A 22573-nucleotide genomic window follows, 5' to 3' on the forward strand; every position below is an offset into this window, starting at 1 on the left:
GGCTCACTTGAACACCCAGCGCGCCCTGGAATTGTTGACCTTGTCCATAATCCCCTATGCAGCTGGAACTGTTCTGCCAGTGCATGGGGGATTATGGGCGAGGAAGCCGTCCATTTTGCCCATTGATCCCGCATTGAGCGAGGTGCCGGCGCAATCCCATGAGATGCCGGCACGGAGCAGCCCGATGAGGGGCCAGAAAGTCACTCCAGTGGGCTCCGGCAGCACTGCACCCAGGGCCGGCGCTACCATTAGGCAAACAAGACCTCAGAGGGGACGCTAGCAATCCTCTGAACAATCGCAGGTGAGATTTTATTTCACCCTGAAGTGGCAACAATGTTTATGTTTAGGCAACGTGCAAGGGGAGAGATTATGTGCGCGGAGTGGGATAAAATTCCGCACCTGACTTGTCTGATGTTTATCTTCACCAGGAGACCCCTTGTGTTATCCATGGCCTGCAGCCAACTCTTGCAAAACCAAGGGAGAGTCAGAGTTTTCATTGAAGTAAGTGGGGAATTTTGCAGCAGTGAGAACTCGAGTTCACCCCAACCCCTCATGTACATGTTCTGCTCCCCATTGAAGCCGGACAGAGTTTATTCCGGGGTGAGAAAGGAAGTTCGGGTACAGGGTGTCCTTCTCGGCTCTGCAGTCAGGCCGGTTCAGCCCGGCATTGGGTGCGGGAGGGGAGGCATTCAGTCACTGTCGGTGCGACGGCAGTTAACAGCAGTGTGTTTGCAGTTCTCTGGACAGCGCGCTCCTGCGCCCAGTGCTGGAGTGGCTGCACGTCACTGGCTTTTCGAACAAAGCAAACAAATCTAATTGCATGGCAGGCACAGAGGCTCTAAACAGAGGAGGGGGAGGGAGGGAGAGAGCGAGCGAGAGATTGCTTATCCCCATTTAAAAATCTTTTGTCTGTCCCACTTCTAACCCTGTATCAATGAACTCGGCTGAGAGGAACGGTGCTGATTTTGGGAACGGGAATTCGTGACCTCTGAGGAAGTGCCCGATACACACGGGGCCAATCTTCAAAACTAGCCCAATTGTGTGAGAAAACTGCCAAACTGCCCCTCCAAGCTCCCTACTTGCCTGCACACTCAGGGCATGTTACAGAGTAAGCCCTTGTGGTCATAGAGGGAACTGTACAGACTCCACGCAGGCAGCAATGGAGGTATCTCAACGCTGGAGGACAAGTGCGGGTTCACGTCAAGACGGTTGGTGATACGGGGGAGCCTCTTGCCTATGAAAGTGCAGCGTGGTTAGTGTAGCAGTTAGCGTGATGCTGTTACAGCAGCAGCGGTCCGGGTTCGAGACTGGCGCCATCTGTAATAGTTTCCACATTCTCCCCGTGTCTGTGTGGGTTTCCTTCGGGTGCTCCGGTTTCCTCCCACCCTTCACAAAAAAAAGTGTACAGGGTTGTAGATTAATTTGGGTGGGGTCATTGGGTGGCACAGGTTTCAGTGGCCAGAATCAGCTTCTACTGGGGTGTCAATAATTTATTTTAATTTAAAACTTTCAGTGCGTGACTTAACGCAGTCATTAACTGGCAACATAGCGATTTACAATTCAAGGCTTTATAGCCTCGAATATACTATGCCCTATATGCTCCATCAGCTCAGTGTTTTAAAAGGACCCCTACCTGTTTATTTTTAATTTCTTTCAAGAGGCTAATTGGAGGGAAAAATGCAGAATGAGACATTTGGTATGAACATGGTTTATTTAATCCAAACACATAATTTGCAGGCTTGAGTGGGATCTTTATGCAGAATTTACAACGTGGCATATTCTACATTCTTCCACACTCCTGAATTGCACACATGCTATTTCTCTCACTATCGACTGTGTACATATTACCGTGGCAAGTTCCACATTTAGATGTAGAGAATTCCCCGATGGAAATTCCTGGGATTAGTTGGTGAGTGTCTGAAATGTATGACCTTCCTTTCTCTTTCCTTCCTCCCCCACCCCCCCCGCCCTTTGGGCATGGCCGAGGGTGTGTGCAGTTCTCTGCCACCACATTGAAGGAGATTCAGCTCATCACAGAATGAGAATCCTTACATGTCAGCTCTTGCCATGTGTGATTTAACCAGTGGCATTAGGGATTATTCAGGAGCTCACCAGGACCAGTCTTCCCATCAAAATCTTCATTCTAGATTAAAGAAAAAAGAGTGATCAGTGGGAGAAAAAGAAATGGTTGACGTTTATGGTCAGCGCCCCTGATCAGGATTGCTCCCAGCTTTGATGAAAAGATTTGACCTAGGACATCCAGACTTCTTTATCTCCACACTGGCGCTGAGTTCCTCCAGCCATTGTTTCTTTCTCTCTGATTTATCACTGGCATGCGGTGATTTGTGCTCAGTGACCCACCCTAAGATCTGCCTCTGGGTGCTTGAATACAGTAAAGCTACAGTTATTTGGAATTCAAGCAACCAGCAAAAATATTGCAGAAAATAAATAGGTTAAAAAAAGCAGAAGTTTAAAATTGATGCACCAATCACACAACACGCAATCTCAAGCAAATTGAAAATTTGCTTATATGGCATCTACCAATCCCCATAGATGCTGGATACCATCTTCTGTTTTATGCAACATTCCACCACAGTACAGGCCCTTTAGCCCATAATGCGGTGCCAACCTGTAAACAGGTGTCTACTCCGCCACAATATAATTTTTCCCAACTTTGCACCTATAAGCCTTTATTTTTCTTACCTCTATGTGCCTATCAAGGAATCTGTTGAATGTCTCCACCACCACCCCCGACAATGCATTCCAGGCACCTTCCACTCTGTGTTAAAATTCCTCCCTCAGATACCTCTTCTAAACTTTCCTCCCCTCACCTGAAACAGATGTCCTCTGTGGTCACCCCAGACAAATGGCACTGGCTCTCCACCCTATTTAAGTTCCTTATAATCTTACACACCTCTATTAATTTTGTCGCTCCAAAGAGAAAAGCCCTACCTCTGTCAAACTTGCTGCATATAACATGTTCTCCAATTCAGGCAACTTCCTGGTCCATCTCCTCTTCATCATTTCCAAGGCATTAACATCCTTCCTGTTATGAGGTATCGAGAGGGGTTCTCTCAGTTGGGATGTGCTCCCATGATAGATTAGTAATCCTGCCCACTCTCAAAGTGTTCGTGTTTTCGAAACACAATTTGGCAAACACATGGATGTTTTATATGTGCAGCATGGTAACAGGCCATTTTGGCCCATGAGCTCGTGCCGCCCAATTACACCCAATTTACTTACAGACCCCGGTATGTTTTTTAATGGTGGGAGGAAACCAAAGCTCCTGGGGAAACTCCATGCAGACACGGGGAGAATGTACAAACTCCTTATAGACAGTGTGGGATTCAAACTCCAGTCTCGATTGTTAATCACTATGCCAACCATGATTCCCTTCTGGATAGGAAGGACTCAAATGAATATGGGCCATAGACAGCCAAAGGGATCTATTCTGGGTGGACAACTTGGTTGAGATGGGATACATTTCTTATAGAAGTATATAAAATAATGAAAGGCATAAGATGGAGGTAAGATTGGCAGAGGAGACTAGGACTAGGGGATGTAGCCTTAAGATCCAGGGTGGTAGATTTAGGACTGAGATGAAGAGGAACTGCTTTTCCCAGAGGGTGGTGAATCTATGGAATTCGCTGCCCATTTAAGGAGTGGAGGCTGCCTTAGTAAATGTATTTAAGAAAAGGTTGGAAAGTTTTTTTTTGCCAAGAATGGGAATTAAGGGATATGGGGAACAGGCAGGTAAGTGGAGATGAGCCTTTGATCAGATCGGCCATGATCTTATTGAATGGCTGACTCCTGCTCCTATTTCTTACGTTTATGTGTTCAAAGAGATAGTTTGACAGGTACATGGATAGAAATGGCTAAGACGGATACTGGCCGTAGATAGGCAAATAGGTGGGCAACTTGCTTGGGATTGACAAAATGGGCAAAAGGGAGTATATCTGTCCTGTACAATACTATGTCTCTATACACTGCTCCAGTCTGGTTTAAATTTAAATTTAGTCATTCAGCACAAAAACAAGCCATTTCGGCCCTCGAGTTTGTGCCAGCCAATTTATACCCCCAGGTGGAAGGATACCAGAGCCCCCCCCCGAAGAAAAACCAATGCAGACACAGGGAGAACATACAAGCTCATTACAGACAGTGTGGGATTCGAACCCCGGTCCTGATCGCTGGCTCTGTAAAGGTGTAGTGTTTAGTTGGTGCACCATCAGTCTACCCTCCAAAGGCAAAGTAAAAGTCACTGACAATGCTCAAGTCCAAACCTACACACCCCATTTACCATTTTACTGTTCATCGCTAGACCCCACCTCAGTCCAAACATGGAACAAATGGCGAGAGGGTGAGAGCTATTGCCAATCAGTCATCAGTGATCCCAGGCATTATTTACATTATTCCGAATCAGAGGAAAATGTCCTCAATGGCTGTTATTGTTTAGCTCAACTTTAATGTCACGTGCATCAAGGTGCAGTGAGAAAGTTTGCTTCCACAAGATGCCCAGTGATACGTCCCATATGTAGTACAGCAGAAATGACCCAGTACGGAAGTACCAAGTTACAGAGGGAAATTGATTCACGTGGAGTAAAAACTGCCTAATTTTACTGGTGTGGGGCTCATTGAGGAGTTTGATAATAGCAGGAAAGAAACTGCCCTGGAATCTGGTGGCATGTAATCCTTTTCTCGTGAGTCTTCTTCTCAGCAGTTGGGGAGGGGGGGTTGACAAGAGGGTGATCAGGGTGGGGCGACTGTGTTGGCTGCTCTTCCAAAGCAGCAGGAGCCGATGGAGAGGAGAGGGTGGGGCTGGGTTGGGAAGTGTGTGCTGTGTTCATGGCAGTTGGTAGCTTGTATAAAGGAAGATGTCTGTGGCTGTCGGGAGGCAGTGATCCAAGCCCCAGCACATTCCTCAAGGAAGTGTGCTCAGTAACAGCACAGAACTCTCAGTTCTATCTTAAGTCAATGAAACGGCAAGATGTGGTCAACACTCAGGCTTGACCTAGTGAGTGGCAAGTAACACAAGTGTGAGGCAATTTCCATGCCCATTAAGAGGGAAAGCTTCACCCCCTTCTCTTGTGGTGTGATAATATGAGAATAGGTTTATTGTCATACACATTAAACATTATACACTGTGCACATGCACAGAAATTCTTACCCTCAGCAGCTGAATAAGTGCTTTGTAAAAAAAAAATCTGCAAACTAAATACTTAATTGAACTCCACATTAACCATATAACCATTTATGGAGCGGAAACAGGCCATGTTGGCCTTTCGAGTCCGCACCGATTCACTGATTTTGTGTGCCCTCTTCAGGCATTGGTCCCGGTAGATCTTCATTCAATAACGATGGGCGAATTCACAGTTGAAAGTTCAGACTTATTGTTAGAGTATGTACATGACATCATATACAACCTGACTTTATTTTTCCTGCTGGCCAGGCAGAATTTATACCTATTCAAACTGTATTCAAAAAAGGATATGTATACAAAAGAAAGAAATGTAAGCAAACTGACCGGGAAAATACAGAAAAACCAAGGTTTCTGATGTCATACTGAGCCAAGGTTTCTGATGTCATACTGAGCCAAGGTTTCTGATGTCATACTGAGCCAAGGTTTCTGATGTCATACTGAGCCAAGGTTTCTGATGTCATACTGAGCCAAGGTTTCTGATGTCATACTGAGCCAAGGTTTCTGATGTCATACTGAGCCAAGGTTTCTGATGTCATACTGAGCCTCCACAAACCCTTGAGAAAGTAGAGGCACTGACGAGTTTTCTTCACAATGACATCAGTACATTGGGCCAAAACAAAACACAAAATAAAATATATATTCCCATTCATCTCAGTGACTTGCATACTGCAGAAAGTCCTTTTTGTGGTGTCAGAGCAGTCCATGATCAGTGTAACAAAGGGAGATTCAAGAGTCTGATCGCTGTTCAAAAGAAACTGTTCTTGACCCAAGAGGTTCTGGGCTTCTGGCTTCTGAACTTTCTGTCCAAAGGCAGCAGGGGGAAGAGATTGTGACCTGCGTGATGGGATCTTTTTTGACGTCGGTTGTTTTTTTGAGGCAGCGCTTCAGATCGATGACTGCAGTGGATGGGAGGTCGGCGCCAGTGACGGACCTGGCTCTGCTTGGTACTGGGCGCTCGAATACCTGATGCCATGGCATTGTCAAAAGTCCAGCATCAAACATTTTGGGCTCACCATTGGGCCTTCAGCTTCCCCACCCTGTTAACTTGCTGGCACAAATATCAACAGCTTTGTTCAATTCTTGCCAGTTCTTGATTTCATCTAGTACATTCAGAACAAAGAATGATGATCAATCCAAGGACATCAAATGAAAAAAGAACAATCCCCATCAGCAAATAAGTTGAATATAAGGTTGAGGAAGCTTACAGGCCCCACATAGCTGTCCAGGTTGTCTGAAAGAGTCGTGTTTCACGCGACAAACTGGAAGAGTTCCTGACCGACTGGATCCAGGAGCAGTTAGAAGTAAAACAATAGGTTCCTTCTGCACTTACAACACAATAACTCTATTGTAGAACACTACAGCACAGGAAACAGGCCACTCAGCCCTTCTAGTCTGAGCCAACTACTTTTCACTAGTCCCCCTGACCTGCTCCCACTCTATAACCTTCCAGACCTCTCCCACCCATGTATCTATCCAACCTATTTTTAAAACTCAAGATTGAGCCCGTATTCACCAACACCGCATTCCATGCTCCCACCACTCTCTGAGTGAAGAACTTTCTCCCAATGTTCTCCCTAAACCTTTCCCCTTTCAGCTTAAAGCTATGGTCCCTTGTATTTATCTCCCCCAATCTGTGGTAAAAGCCTACTTGCATCCACTCTGTCTATACCCCTCATAATCTTGTAAACATCTATCAAATCTCCCCTCATTCTTCTCTCCAAGGAATAAAGTCCTAATCTGTTTAATCTTTCCCTGTAATTCAACTCCTGAAGATCCAGCAACATCCTAGTAAATCTTCTCCACCCTCTTTCAATCTTAATTGACATCCTTCCTTTAGTTAGGTGCCCAGAACTGCACACAATATTCTAAATTTGGCCTCACCAATGTCTTAAACAACTTCAACATCCCAACTCCTATGTTTATAAAGGCTTAGATGCCAAAAGCTTTTTTTACAATTCTGTCCACCTGCGATACCACTTTCAGGGAACAATGTATCAACAATGAATCTCACAACTTCAGTTAACCAGCCTTTCCAGTTTGCATTGGATCTGACCAAATCTGACAAGAGGTTGTCAAAGGTCCCGGATATAGGCTGACAGATTTGGTTTCAGATTCTGGACAACTGCAGATTCACAGTTTTAGCACTTTATCGCTCTCTCTCTCTCTCTCTCTCTCTCTCACACACACACACACACACACACACACACACACACACACACACACACACACACACACACACACACACACACACACACACACACATTCTTTCTCTCTCCCTTCTCCCTGTCTCTCTATCTCCTTTCTTTTTTTCCTTTCTTTCTTTTTTTCCATCTTTCTTTCCTTTTTTTATTTTCTTTCTCTCTCTGTCTCTCCCCTCTTTCACTCTCTCATTCTCACTTCCTCTCACCCTTTCTCTGATTCCCCCTCTCTCTCCCCTCTCCCTGTCTCTCTATCTCCTTTCTTTTTTTCCTTTCTTTTTCTCCATCTTTCTTTCCTTTTTTTATTTTCTTTCTCTCTCTGCCTCTCCCTTCTTTCACTCTCTCATTCTCACTTCCTCTCTCCCTTTCTCTGATTCCCCCTCTCTCTCCCTCTATTTTCTCTCACTCTTCTCCCACCCCCATCTCCGTTTCCATCCTTCAGACAGACCAGCCCCAGTTGGCAGGTCTGTGCCAGCTGATGCTACCCTTGCCTGTATGTAGTGTGGATTGTGGAAGATCAAGTGGGCTCTCCGTCTGGAACCTAGTTGGAAGTCGCATCACCTGCCAATCAAGGTTGGACTCAGCCCACCCATTAGTGCGCACCTGATCACTGTCCCCTTTAATTACCTTGGCCAGACCCTCCACTTACTGTACTATAAAGCTCACCATGTGCAGTAGTTCTTTTACTCTTCGACCCTGAGACAAACCCTGCTGTGGATAACCCTGGAGGAGTCATTGATAAGGTGTGCACTACAGAGGGATTAGAGCTCTTGTATACTGTGGAGTTGTAGATAGTATCTGAGCCGAGCCCATGTTAGATAAGGAACGGAGGGTAGCATATTATAGTCCTTGGTTGTGATAAGTCTGTATAAGCAGTTGCTAGTATCAGTAGTTTTAAGTCCAATGTGACTGAGCAGGAAAGGGCTTTGGCAAATACTAGAGCGCATCGGATGTCCCCCAAAGTTCCTCAACATGATTATCCAACTGCATGAAAACCAACAAGGTCGGGTCAGATACAGCAATGAGCTCTCTGAACCCTTCTCCATTAACAATGGCGTGAAGCAAGGCTGTGTTCTGGCACCAACCCTCTTTTCAATCTTCTTCAGCATGATGCTGAACCAAGCCATGAAAGACCCCAACAATGAAGACGCTGTTTACATCCGGTACCGCACGGATGGCAGTCTCTTCAATCTGAGGCGCCTGCAAGCTCACACCAAGACACAAGAGAAACTTGTCCGTGAACTACTCTTTGCAGATGATGCCGCTTTAGTTGCCCATTCAGAGCCAGCTCTTCAGCGCTTGACGTCCTGCTTTGCGGAAACTGCCAAAATGTTTGGCCTGGAAGTCAGCCTGAAGAAAACTGAGGTCCTCCATCAGCCAGCTCCCCACCATGACTACCAGCCCCCCCACATCTCCATCGGGCACACAAAACTCAAAACGGTCAACCAGTTTACCTATCTCGGCTGCACCATTTCATCAGATGCAAGGATCGACAATGAGATAGACAACAGACTCGCCAAGGCAAATAGCGCCTTTGGAAGACTACACAAAAGAGTCTAGAAAAACAACCAACTGAAAAACCTCACAAAGATAAGCGTATACAGAGCCGTTGTCATACCCACACTCCTGTTCGGCTCCGAATCATGGGTCCTCTACCGGCACCACCTACGGCTCCTAGAACGCTTCCACCAGCGTTGTCTCCGCTCCATCCTCAACATCCATTGGAGCGCTCACACCCCTAACGTCGAGGTACTCGAGATGGCAGAGGTCGACAGCATCGAGTCCACGCTGCTGAAGATCCAGCTGCGCTGGATGGGTCACGTCTCCAGAATGGAGGACCATCGCCTTCCCAAGATCGTATTATATGGCGAGCTCTCCACTGGCCACCGTGACAGAGGTGCACCAAAGAAAAGGTACAAGGACTGCCTAAAGAAATCTCTTGGTGCCTGCCACATTGACCACCGCCAGTGGGCTGATAACGCCTCAAACCGTGCATCTTGGCGCCTCACAGTTTGGCGGGCAGCAGCCTCCTTTGAAGAAGACCGCAGAGCCCACCTCACTGACAAAAGGCAAAGGAGGAAAAACCCAACACCCAACCCCAACCAACCAATTTTCCCTTGCAACCGCTGCAATCGTGTCTGCCTGTCCCGCATCGGACTGGTCAGCCACAAACGAGCCTGCAGCTGACGTGGACTTTTTTACCCCCTCCATAAATCTTCGTCCGCGAAGCCAAGCCAAAGAAAAAGAAAGAAAGAAAGACTGGGTTGTACTGTGCTTGTAAGAGTGTAAGCAGGCACTGGTAATGGTAGTATTGTCCAATGGGACTGTTGCATTGTGTTGTGTGATTGAAAATACTTGCGTACGTTATTCATGTTGTGATCCCCTGACGTGTGTTTCAATAAAGATGATTTCTGCATTCATCCTGTGTCCAGATCCACTATTCTTTGAACACACCAAACTTTTCCCTTCCCACAATACACTGTGTTTTCCATTCTGTTGTGTTCTGCAACAATCCCTTTGATCCCTCCACTCCTCCCCCTTCTCTGCAACACGTTCAATTGGCGACACTTCCTGGCTCTGCTAATGCTTCTCCCTCCACAGGTGCTGCCTGACTTTCTAAGTCTTCCCACTGTTTTAGTGAAAGTCATTGTAAGGCTGCAGACTCTAATTGTTAGTGCAGACCTTGCTTTTTCCAATGGCTATGAGCCATATTGCAGTGGGTGCTACCACTCTGTCGCTGAAACTGCTCCCTCTTCAGATCGTCAACAGATTTCACAGAGTTGACAAACGTCAGAATATTTTTGGCAATAGAACAGCAAATAATCGTCAAGGTTTGCTGGAGGTTGTCTTGTTGATGTGCGCAGTCTATGACAGGATTTTTGCCCTTGAACTGTGGAGAGTGTTTGCAATGGAAGGGGTTGCTGACAAATAGCATGTGCTTCCATCATCAGGGGTTATAAGGACTGACATATCACTGTTGGGTTCACCAGGAGTCAACTGCGAGTGCTGTGAAGCTGCAGTCGTGCTTTGACAAAGATTTTTGCTTGTTAATGCATGGCAGTCATCCCTGCCAACAAGGAAGGGTTGCATGGAAATTGGAGAAGTAAAGGAACAGTGGCTCAAATCCCGACCAGGAAATGATCCAATTTAAACAAAGCTTAATTTGCCACCGCTCATTCAGGTGGGGTTTAAAAAGGGAAACTCTAATTCAATAATTGCAAAGTGTTTGGATGGAACAGTTGGTGTACTGGTTAACACAACGCCTTTACAGCCCCAGAGATCGGGACAGGGGTTCAAATCCTGCGCTGGCTGTAAGGAGTTGGTATGTTCTCCCCGTGCCTCCGTGGGATTTCTCCAGGGGCTCCGGGTTTCCTCCCACCATTCAAAATGAACTGGGGGTGTAGGTCAACTGGGTGTAAATTGGGCGGCAGGGGCTCGTGGGCCGAAATGGCCTGTTTCGGTGCTGTTTGTCTAAATTAAAATATTCTTTCTGAAACATTTCCTTTGAGTTACTTCCTGGAGTGTTTGCAGGTTGAAGAGATGTTTGGGATTTTTTTTTCTTCTCTCCTGTGAAATTACCACTCAACCAGAGAGCAGAAAAGTAAATTCTTTAAGCCACTTAGGAGCAGGTCAGAGACTTTTCATTTCCTTGTTCAACCAGCTTGGGTGGTTGTTAAGACTGGCCTTTTGGGAAGCTTAATTCTGATTTTTTTAGACACCACACCCGAATACATTTTGTCATCTGTGAGTGGCGTGTTCATGTCAGGCGATGGCAGGCTTCTGTAACAGGAGCCTGAGTTTTGGTTATGTAAAGAGAAAGTGTCAGTGATCTGCATTTCTCAGTAATTACACTTGATTTTTATCACTCCCAACATTCAAAAGCTTCTGAGACCTGCTTTTTTGATTATTTATTACCCTGTTTTTCTTGTGCTGTGGAATTGTATTTTTTTTTAATTTAAAAATAAACTTAATTCACTACAAAAAGATTTGGAAATTTAGCACAGGAAAACAATAAAAAAGTCCACAGGTGTTGGAATATTAAGCAAGCAAAGAATTGCTGTAGCAACTCAATAAGACAGACAGCATCTCTGGGGATTGTGGAGCTGATGCTCCAGTTGAGCAAGGAATAGGTGAAATTGCTATGTATCTTATGCCCCTTTCATACTTGCCAGTGATCCCAGGAATCAAACGCCAATCGGTCTTTAAAGTGGCCAGTGTGAAAGCAAAATCTGCTCAACGCCAGCATCAGATGATGTCCTCTCACGCTGGGGATTGCCGGCCTCATCCCCTAGTCTGCAGACGCTGGTATTGAGAACAGGCAAATATTAAATGGGCCATTGCATTGCAGGCACTTCCTATTAAAGGTAGAACAGACCAAATGCCGGGGAAGTGGGAAAGCATACAGTGTCCCGATTAGGAGTGGTATAGTGTGAAAGGCCAAACCCCCATTCTTATCCTGGGATACTGAATGGCCAAGTTACTGGGATGAAATTGTGAAAGGGGCTTCAGTTGTACAAAAGCACTTGCACTGCAATCTGTCTCACCACTTGTCATTCCAGTCGCTGGGAATAGTGAGGGGCAAACAAAATACGGGGATGACTTCTTAGGATCCCGAGGCGCAAACAGAGTTTACTGCTGAGTGGCACTCCGACAGAAACAGCAGGTCACTCCATTCACCTTCAGCCCCTTATGATGATGAATTAGGGTCATTGCCATTTTATGGTGTGTCATAATCAGCTAACATATAACCATATAACCATATAACCACTTACAGCACAGAACAGGCCAGTTCGGCTCTACTAGTCCATGCCATAGCAAATCCCCAACCTCCTAGTCCCACTGACCAGGACCCGGTCCATACCCCTCTAGTCCCCTCCTATCCATGTAACGATCCAGTCTTTCCTTAAATGTAACCAATGATCCCGCCTCAACCACGTCTGCCGGAAGCTCATTCCACATCCCCACAACCCTCTGCGTAAAGAAATTTCCCCTCATGTTCCCCTTATAATTTTCCCCCTTCAATCTTAAACTATGTCCTCTAGTTTGAATCTCCCCCTTTCTTAATTGAAAAAGCCTATCCACATTTACTCTGTCTGTCCCTTTTAAAATCTTAAACACCTCTATCAAGTCCCCTCTCAATCTTCTACGCTCCAGAGAAAAAAGCCCCAGTCTGCACAACCTTTCCCTGTAACTCAGACCCTGAAATCCTGTCAGCATACTCGTGAACCTTCTCTGCACTCTCTCTATTTTGTTTATATCTTTCCTATAATTTGGTGACCAAAACTGTACACAGTACTCCAAATTTGGCTTCACCAATGCCTTGTACAATTTCATCATAACCTCCCTACTCTTGAATTCAATACTCCGATTTATGAAGGCCAACATTCCAAATGCCTTCTTCACCACACCATCTACCTGAGTATCAGCCTTGAGGGTACTATTTACCATAACTCCTAAATCCCTTTGTTGCTCTGCACTCCTCAATTGTCTACCATTCAATGTATATGATCTATTTAAATTTGCCTTTCCAAAATGTAGCACCTCACATTTATCTGTTTTAAATTCCATCAGCCATTTCTCAGCCCACACCTCCAGCCTTCCTAAATCACCTTTTAATCTACGGTAATCTACCTCACTGTCCACAACACCACCAATCTTTGTGTCATCCGCAAACTTGCTTTTCCACTTCTCCACCCCTACATCCAGATCGTTAATATATATAACAAATAATAGTGGACCCAGGACCGAACCCTGAGGAACTCCACTAGTCACCAGCCTCCAATTGGACAAACAATTTTCTACCACTACTCTCTGACACCTCCCATCCAACCACTGCTGAATCCATTTCACTACCTCCTTATTTATACCTAATGCCTCCACCTTTTTTCCTAACCTCCTGTGGGGAACTTTGTCAAGAGCTTTACTAAAGTCCAAATAGACAACATTCACAGCTTTCCCTTCATCAACCTTTTTTGTAACCCCCTCGAAGAACTCAATCAGGTTTGTCAAGCATGATCTACCCCTGACAAAACCATGCTGATTACTCCCTATCAATCCCTGTACCTCCAAAAATTTGTAAATAGCATCCCTCAGAACACTTTCCATCAACTTGCCCACCACAGACGTCAGACTTACAGGCCTATAATTCCCAGGTTTGCATTTGGACCCTTTCTTAAACAGAGGAACCACATGCGCCACCCTCCAATCCTTTGGCACCACCCCCATGGCCAGTGACATCCTAAATATCTCTGTTAATGGCCCCACTAACTGTCCACTAGCCTCCCTGAGTGTCCTAGGGAATATTTTGTCCGGTCCGGGAGATTTATCCACCTTTATCTATTTTAACACAGCCATCACTACCTCCTCGGTTATCCTTATATGCTTCATGACCTCCCCACTATTTTTCTTTACTTCAACTGGTTCAACATTTTTTTCCCTAGTGAATACCGAGGCAAAGAAATCATTCAAAATTTCCCCCATTTCCTCAGACTTCTCACTCAGCCTACCCTCGCTATCTACAAGGGGTCCAATTTTATCTCTCACTAATCTTTTACTTTTAATGTACTTATCGAAACCCTTTGGATTTATTTTTACTCTGTCAGCCAAAGCCTCTTCATGCCTTTTTTTGGCCTTTCTAATTTCTTTCTTAAGATTCCTTCTACACTCCTTGAGGTCCTCCTTCAACTTCTCAGCTCCCTGCTCTTTATACCTCTTGTACACCTCCCTTTTTCTCCTAACCAAATTTCCAATATTCCTCGAAACCAAGCCTCCCTATGACTTCCAGCCTTTCCTTTGATCCACACTGGAACATAACTACTCTGTACCCTCAAAATTTCTTTTTTGAATATCCTCCATTTTTCATTAACATCCTTACCTGAAAATATCCTGTCCCACTCAATACTCCCCAAATCCCTTCTTATTCCTTCGAAATTTGCTCTTTTCCAATCCAGAACCTCAACTTTAGGCCTCTCCTTGCTCTTCCCTAAAACTACCCTAAAACTAACAGAATTATGATCACTAAACCCAATTGGTTCTCCAACATTAATGTCCGCTACCTGACCTAGCTCGTTCCCTAATAGGAGATCCAGTATTACACCATCCCGAGTCGGTTCTTCTACTAACTGATTTAGAAAACAATCCTGAACACATTCAACGAACTCCAGCCCATCTAGCCCTCTAACCATATGGGTATCCCAATCAATGTGTGGGAAGTTAAAATCTCCCATGGTCACTACCTTATGATTTTCACACATAAACGTTATCTCCCTACAAATTTGTTCCTCTAATTTTCTTGGCCCATTTGGTGGTCTATAATACACCCCTATTAGCACCCTCTTGCCTCCTCCACCCCTCAGTTCCACCCAAACAGCCTCACTGGTTGATCCCTCCATACCATCCTGCCACCTCACGGCAGTAATGTCCTCCTTAACAAGCAGGACATGCAGTATAGCATAGCAGATAGTGCAATGCTATTATAGTGCCCAGCGTCCCAGGTTCAAATCTGGCACTGTCTGCAAGGAGTTTGTATGTTCTCTCTGTGTCTGCGTGGGTTACCTCTGGGTGCTTCGGTTTCCTGCTACCCTCCAAAATGTACAGAACAGTTGGGGTATTTGGGCACATGGGCCAGAAGGGCCTGTTACCATGCTGTACATCTAAATTAAAACTTTTAAGATTTAAAACATGCTGGTGAAACTCAACAGGTCACACGCCATCCACAGGAAGTGAAGGGTCACCAAAGTTTTGGGACTGAGCGCCTCGTCAGGCCTCGGCCCCTTGTTAGGAATGTGGTTTGAAGAGGAAACCAATTTGTCTAATTTGCATCCGAGTGTTAAATTGGAATATCGGCCTGTTGGAAAATCAATCGCTCCATTGAACCTCATCAAGGCCAGTGGTGAGTCAGCAAAGGGTGATCACTCAGAGGACAGCTTGGTGCTCATGGTTTTTCCTGGCTATTGTCTCAGAGCCTATCGTCCTCCTCTTTCTTTGGCAGGGTTGTCCTCATTGGAAGCAGGAATGACAGACAGGGTTCTCCAACAGGCTGGGCCTAGCACCCACTCTCCATTGAGAATGGGGTTTGCCATTGAATGAAAGTTCCACAGAGATTGGAAATCCCTCCTTTGTTCAGTCCTTACAGCTAATCTTTAGGAAGGTTGGATTTCTTTGAAACGGAGCGTGCAACTGAAGGGTCGCGCCCAGTCCTTCATCAGTGGGAACATGCAAGGAGCACCACCTTTCAGTTCAAAAAAGAATATTAGGCAAACAAAGCACTGAGCGGCGATGGAAAATTGAAATGCAAAGCTGCTTGCAGCTCAGGGCAGGCACTCAGCAAGAGGCCGAGTGGGGTTGGCAAAGAGAGCGATAATTAATGCAATGACAGAATGGAAACACACTGACCCACAAAGCCGTTCAAACATTTAAAACAATGCCTTTTCTGGGAGGGGGTTGATGTGGGGTCACTTAGTGTCGCGTAGTTGACATAAGTGGAAAATTGCGCGTGCTGACATTACATCGGAGGCTGGCGGTAATGCAGCTTGACATTTTAGTTTTGTGAAAACACCGTGTAATACAATCAGCGACTTGCTGATCCTTGTGCGGAGAGATGCTCAATCACTGGCAGCGCTGTTGGCCCAAGTAGACACTCGCCCCCTCGCTCTGGACTGCTCGGACTGGTTCAATTATTGCCAAATCTGTCATTGTGTTGGCAGAGGCTCTACGCTTCGCCCTTCCTCTCCCCCACACAGTGGGGGTAGGGGAGAGGACCCACAATGTGGGGTGGAGTGGGCCACCCACAGTGGGGGAATGGAGGAAACATGGTGGGGCGAGGGGACCCACAGGAGGGGGTGTAGGTGGGGGGATTAGGGAGGGCTGTGGGGATTGCAGTGCAATGAGGAGCAGAGAATATTCATCATCACCTGGCGAAATGAAATGCGTTGGAGCCAACTGGTGTGCTTCCCCCAAGGATGTGTCGAATGACAGGGTAATGCCATGGGACTGAGGTCCAGCATTAACAAGACCAACAGATAGGAGCAGGAGTTGGCCACCTGGCCTGTCGAGTGGGCTCTGCTCTCTGCAAGATTACGCCAGATCTGGCCAAGGGGTTAGCTCCACCGACCTATCCATAACCCTCTTCTGTAAGAATTTCTCCCACTGGATCTTAAATCTATTTAATGAGGCAGCCTGTACTGCTTCCCTGAAATGAGGATTCCACAGATACACGACTCTCTGAAGCAAATCCTGATGATGGAGGTACTCAGCAGACCAGGCAGCATCCATGGAGAAAAATGGTCAGCCCTTCGAGGTCAAGACCTTTACTTGAGAATGAATGATCAATCTACGAAGATCATGGACCTCATTTCCATCCAGTCTGGGTTGGACTATTATTTTCTCTTGCTCCAATGACCTTCACCCGGACCATAGCCCTCCATACCCCTCTCATCCAAGTAGCAATCACAATTATTCTTTAGTGTTGAAATCACTGGCAGCTCGTTCCACACTCTCAGCATGAAGAACTTCCCCTGAATGTTCTCTTTAAACTTTTTTACCTATCACCCTTAACCCACATCTTTCTATTTCTTGTCTCATTCAAACTCAGTGAAAAAAGCCTTCTTGCAATCATCCTATCCCCACCCCTCATAATCTTGTCTACCTCTAGCAAATCTCCCCTCGTTCTCTGACATTCCAGGGAATAAATTCTTCCTCTGTTTAACCTTCCCCTGAAATTCAGCTCATTCTTCTCTATCTTTCTTCTTTCCTTCTAATCTTTGTTCCTCCTGAGTTCAGTTTTGTTTTTGAATGACTTGAGAACAGATCTAAGCAGTTTGCTTGGAGTAAATCTGTTCTCCTGAGTGTGACACAATTACTGATGGGGGAGTTTGCAGGAGAATGCACCATCTCCATGAATGTCCAGACTCCAGATTTATTTATTGACATATAATAATAAAGAGCATGTAATATTGCACAAAACTTCTTTCTGCCTGCCATGAGGCATACAGAGTCCCCATTAGTGTCATCAGTGCCCGTTACAGTTAGAGAGAGAGAGAGAGGGAGAGAGAGAGTGTCCCTTCAGAGTAACTGAGTGTCTGTGGATTTGCAGCGTCTGCAGCCGCCCAGACCCCTGTTAATCCATTGGTAATTCTAGATCTAAACCTCTGACATGATCAGGAAGCCGTCAGGACCTGAGGATCCTTGGGTGCCTGTCTGGTGGCATAATGTGGCACATATTGTAAAGGGAAATAGAAACACACTGCAGAGAACATATGGAGTGCTGCACAGTCAGACACACCTGCTGAGGATACAGGTTGACTGTTGAAAAATGCAGTTGGACATCCCACATCCAGGTACACAAAAGCACTGATGAGATGGAAACCATCACTGAATAATGAAGTCGTTTTTATACAAGTTAGTTAAAGTGTAAGCTAGCAAGGTTCGTCAGATAACATTCATGGTCCTGTGCATAGAGTTCATGACAGTGAGTTTCTTGTTATATACATTTCATCTGATGCAAGGATTGACAAAGAGATAGACAACATACTCGCCAAGGCAAATAGCGCCTTTGGAAGACTACACAAAAGGGTCTGGAAAAACAACCACCTGAAGAAACACACAAAGATCAGCGTGTTCAGAGCCATTGTCATACCCACGCTCCTGTTCGGCTCCGAATCATGGGTCCTCTACCGGCATCACCTACGGCTCCTAGAACGCTTCCATCAGCGCTGTCTCCGCTCCATCCTCAACATTCATTGGAATGACTTCATCACCAACATCGAAGTACTCGAGCTGGCAGAGTCCACAAGCATCAAATCCATGCTGCTGAAGACCCAACTGCACTGGGTGGGTCACATCTCCAGAATGGAGGACCATCGCCTTCCCAAGATCGTGTTCTATGGCGAGTTCTCCATTGGCCACCGAGACAGAGGTGCACCAAAGAAGAGGTACAATGACTGCTTAAAGGAATCTCTTGGTGCCTGCCACATTGACCACTGCCAGTGGGCTGATATCGCCTCCAACTGTGCATCTTGGCGCTTCACAGTTTGGCGGGCAGCATCCTCCTTTGAAGAAGACCGCAGAGCCCACCTCACTGACAAAAGACAAAGGAGGAAAAACCCAACACTCAACCCCAACCCACCAATTTTCCCTTGCAACCGCTGCAACCGTGCCTGCCTGTCCCGCATCCGACTTGTCAGTCACCAACGAGCCTGCAGCAGACGTGGACATACCCCTCCATAAATCTTCGTCCACGAAGCCAAGCCAAAGAAAGAAGAAAGGTATATATGAACTGAAATTCTTCCTTGCTGCAGCAAAAACTTTGCCAAAAAACAACTGCTATACAACTTTAAAAATCACCACCGTAGAACAGCAAAACCCCTGGTAACCAGCATCTATGATAGATGCCGGATAAGTGTATTTTCCAGTTGCTTGAGACTTACCCTTACAATGACTAACTAATACACCTGCATTAAGAATAAACAGTGTAAATGACAAAAATACCATACTGTATGTCCACTGAACAAACTCCACTTGCATGTAGGTACCTTAAAGTATTTTATTTTCAGTCACATTCTTTGAAAACATTTAACCGTCACTGCATCAGCAGGTTCCTCCCCCTCCACGGAGCCACCTGAAACACAAACAATAACATTATAGGTAATTACCTCCTCCCCCCACCACCCCCCCACCCCTGCCATTTACAGATAAAGCCTTTGATCAGGGCAAGGATAAGTAGACACTTTAAGAAAGAAACCCCGGCAGCGAGCGGCATCAACTAGCTCTTCATCCTGGGCGACCCCAAAGCTGTTTGACACAACTTTATTCAAACAGCTACTATGAGCAAAGCTCAACCAAGGCTCTCCACTGGCTGAATATTCGCTCCCATCTTCACCAAAGGTTTATGCGTTACTTCAGAGGACATTTACAATTTTACACTTACATATTTTTACCTAGTATTTTATTCTTATTAATTTTAAGTTCTAAAATTCATTTTCCTCAATTTTTTTGTCGGGTTCTTGAGGCTGTCGGTTTTTTTGAATACCTGATATCAGAGTTTTGACAGTTATCCACGTGTAAAAAAAAGTAACTTGCAATAGTGCTTTGGCAATGTCAGGGGAACCTATAATTAGTGTGAATAGGGCAGGTTCAAGAGCCTGATCACTGTTGGTAAGAAACTGTCCAGAGCTTCTGGACTTCATGCTTCTGTACCTTCTTCCCGAAGGTAGCAGTGAGAAGAGGTTGTTACCAGGTGATGGGATCCTTTATGATGTTGGCTGCCTTCCAGAGGCAAAGTCTCACACTGATGCCTTCACCTGAACCAGCGAGAGGCAGGGATCTGTTAGGACAGCAGTGGTGGATACCCCATCCCAACGTTTGTCCACCCCTGGAGACACCTGTTCCAATAAAACCAAGTTCACCCAGCATGCCTCATCTCCCTGTCTCCCAGAGATCACCACGGTCACCCAGAAATCATCTGGAGATCAGCTGGAGATTACCCTGTTGGCCATAGATCACACCATTACCAGAGATCTTAGAATTAGAATCAGTCAGAATGTATTGTCATGAACAAGTCACAAAATTCAGTGTTTTTGTGGCAGCGTCACAGTGCAAACATTCATATTATAACCATCTTACAGCATTAAAAAATAACAATTCCAGTGCATGAAAAGTAAGGCAGTGTCTTTGGTTCATTAATTATCCAGGAATCTGATGGCAGCAGGGAAGAAGCTGTCCTTGTGCCGCTGAGTGCTTGTCTTGAGGCTCCTGTACATTTCACCCCCCCCCCCCCGCCCCACCAATGGGTGCAGAGTGAAGAGGGCCTGGCCTGTCTGGTGGGGTTCTCTGAGGATCGAGGCTGCTTTAAGGATAGAGGCACCCAGAGATGGCCCCCTCGGCTGTGAGCACTGTTGTTCCCACCTCTAATGAGGGTGTCATTGAAAAACGTGGAGTCAAGCTTGTCCCGAATTGATTTGCAATGTCTTTTAAAGAAATGGTGTGTGGGTCCTTTGAGAACCAAACAAGATGAAAGAGATTTTAATTCATCAATTCCCACTCGCAGTATGCCAGCAGTTAAGTCTCTTCAAGTAGTCCGCAGACACAAAAGAGATTCACAGTGAATGTAAGAATTGTATAAATAGCTGTGGCTATTTCCCTACTCTAACTGCTCACACCTCCTGGGAATTGCCCACTAACAGGAGCACCGGCTGTGTTGGAATTCCTTGAAATGGGTAAAAGGAGTTGTAGTGACCACTTGGAACTCTTTGGCTCTCTGTATTCTTTTGAAGCATCGTTTTCGAATCACCGAGGAGTGAGGAGAAAACGTCCGGAGAAGGGGAAGTCGTCACAGGGACAATAGCTCCTCCCTCCCCCCCCCAGAGAGAGCCAAGATTGGGACAGAAGAGAAGTAGCTTCTGTTTACCTGCCGCTCGTACATGGGATTAGATCGCTGATGATGCCAGTGAGAAAATGCAGCCTGTAATGCACTCCTGTTGCATCCAGGTTGCGGTGCCTCCTGCACCACATCAGCTACGGAACCCATCATTCCTCCACCTGTGCATTCTTCAGACGGGGAGGAAGTGGTAAGATGTCCCTACTGATGGCCTTCGATCCATTGGAGGTGGCCAAGTGCCTGGGTCTTGTTCTCTGAACCCATTGATCCCAACCCCATTCCACTTTGCTTCTCCTCTTTCTCTCTTTCCCTAAACCTCTGTCTCCTTTCTCCCAGCACCCCATCCCCTCCTATCCCCACTCCTATCTGAGAGCTACACTTCTTAGTCCTCTGCCCTATCACTTTCACTTCCCAGCTTCTGCCCTTTCACCATCTTACCCGTTGGCCTACGCTCCTCGCCATGCCCCATCCTCTCTCCTCTCCTTCGCCCACCATTCTAAACAGGAGCCTCCCTGTTTTTTTTCCATACGTAGGGCTTAGGCCTGAAACGCCGGTCACCCTTTAACATCCGGTGGATGCTGCGTGATCTGCTGAGTTTCTCCAGCACGCATGTGTATTGTGCTGGAGCCCAGCATCTGCAGACTTTCCTGTTGACCTCCATTCCTCGTGTTCCTTGAGATGTCGTCTCCTGACTGAGTTCCCACTATATCTTCATGTGATTCCCCATGCTGCTGAAGAACATGGGGACATTTCTTTTCATCCCACTGAAGATGGTGGATATAAGCTGGCAGAGGTTGTTGAAGTCTTCCTTTCCTTCATCCTGCTGACTTTGGATAAAATGGACTGAATGGGGTTTGTTTATTTACACAAGTGACATAGGATCAGAACAATTATTGATTTTCTGAAGTGGAAAATAAAATAATGCAATCCTGGGTACTTCCATTGAGGAAAAGTACTGCCAGTGTTATTTATACCCATGCATTAAATGGTGTAATTCTGTTCTGCACATCTAGCAACTTCAGTTTCCTCAGGCAGAAGATAATAGCGTTTGGATAGAAAAACTTGCATTTATAGGGGCGCTCTATCACGTCTCTCAAAAACTTCATGTGTGATGAGTTACTGTTTGGAGCTTTGTTGCAGGAATTTGCAAACAGCAAGGATCGGTTAGAGACACTTGGGTGGACAGGAATGCTTGTACAGGGCACCTCCAAAAGGGCTGAGATCTGGAGCTAATAGCATTCTGTTTTGGAATGATGTCACACTCTCTCCATCCACAGAGGGTCGCAACCCGACCACTCCCTTCCCTCTACAGCAGTGTGGGAGGACCTGCAGAACAGAAAGGGTGTCAGGGTAAAGGGTAGACCATGATGGCCTTTTCGGAAGCAAGGAGAGCCAGTCAATGATGCGCCTTATCAGCCAGATGACATGAGTGACCATTATATTGGGATGGAGGGTGGTGGGGGGAAGAAGGTAACTTCCGTATTGAAGGGCAACTGATACCTGAGGGTTTGATTTACAGAAATATGTAGTGTAGTCTAAGACTTTGTTCCTTGGAGCATAAAGGGAATATCGGCAGGAACATCATCAAACAGAGAGGGGTGAGAATGTGGAACAAGCTGCCAGGTGAATGTGGGCTCCATTTTGACATTTAAGAAAAATTTGGATTATTATATGGATGGGATGGGTCTGGAGGGTGCAGGTCAGTGGGACAAGGCAAAATAATAACTTGACAAAGACTAGAAGGGCCAAATGGCCTGTTTCAGTGCTGCAGTGTTGTACAGTTGCTTGGAGGAGGCTGAAGGG

General features: G+C 45.9%; 1 protein-coding gene and 1 long non-coding RNA gene across 4 annotated transcripts in view; one reads left to right on the forward strand and one right to left on the reverse strand.

Annotated features, from left to right (window-relative positions):
- LOC138761594 (receptor tyrosine-protein kinase erbB-4-like) overlaps positions 1 to 22573 on the forward strand; it is a 910121-nt gene that overhangs the window by 239676 nt on the left and 647872 nt on the right. The gene's annotated exons all lie outside the window — the stretch shown is intronic.
- On the reverse strand, positions 1693 to 5627 carry LOC138760047 (uncharacterized). The gene is made up of 2 exons (XR_011355354.1): positions 5522 to 5627; positions 1693 to 2143 (listed from the first exon to the last, which is right to left on the reverse strand). It is a non-coding gene; the product is annotated as an uncharacterized lncRNA (long non-coding RNA).

The sequence above is a fragment of the Narcine bancroftii genome, chromosome 4 (genome assembly GCF_036971445.1).
Source record: "Narcine bancroftii isolate sNarBan1 chromosome 4, sNarBan1.hap1, whole genome shotgun sequence".
NCBI classification, from domain to species: domain Eukaryota; kingdom Metazoa; phylum Chordata; class Chondrichthyes; order Torpediniformes; family Narcinidae; genus Narcine; species Narcine bancroftii.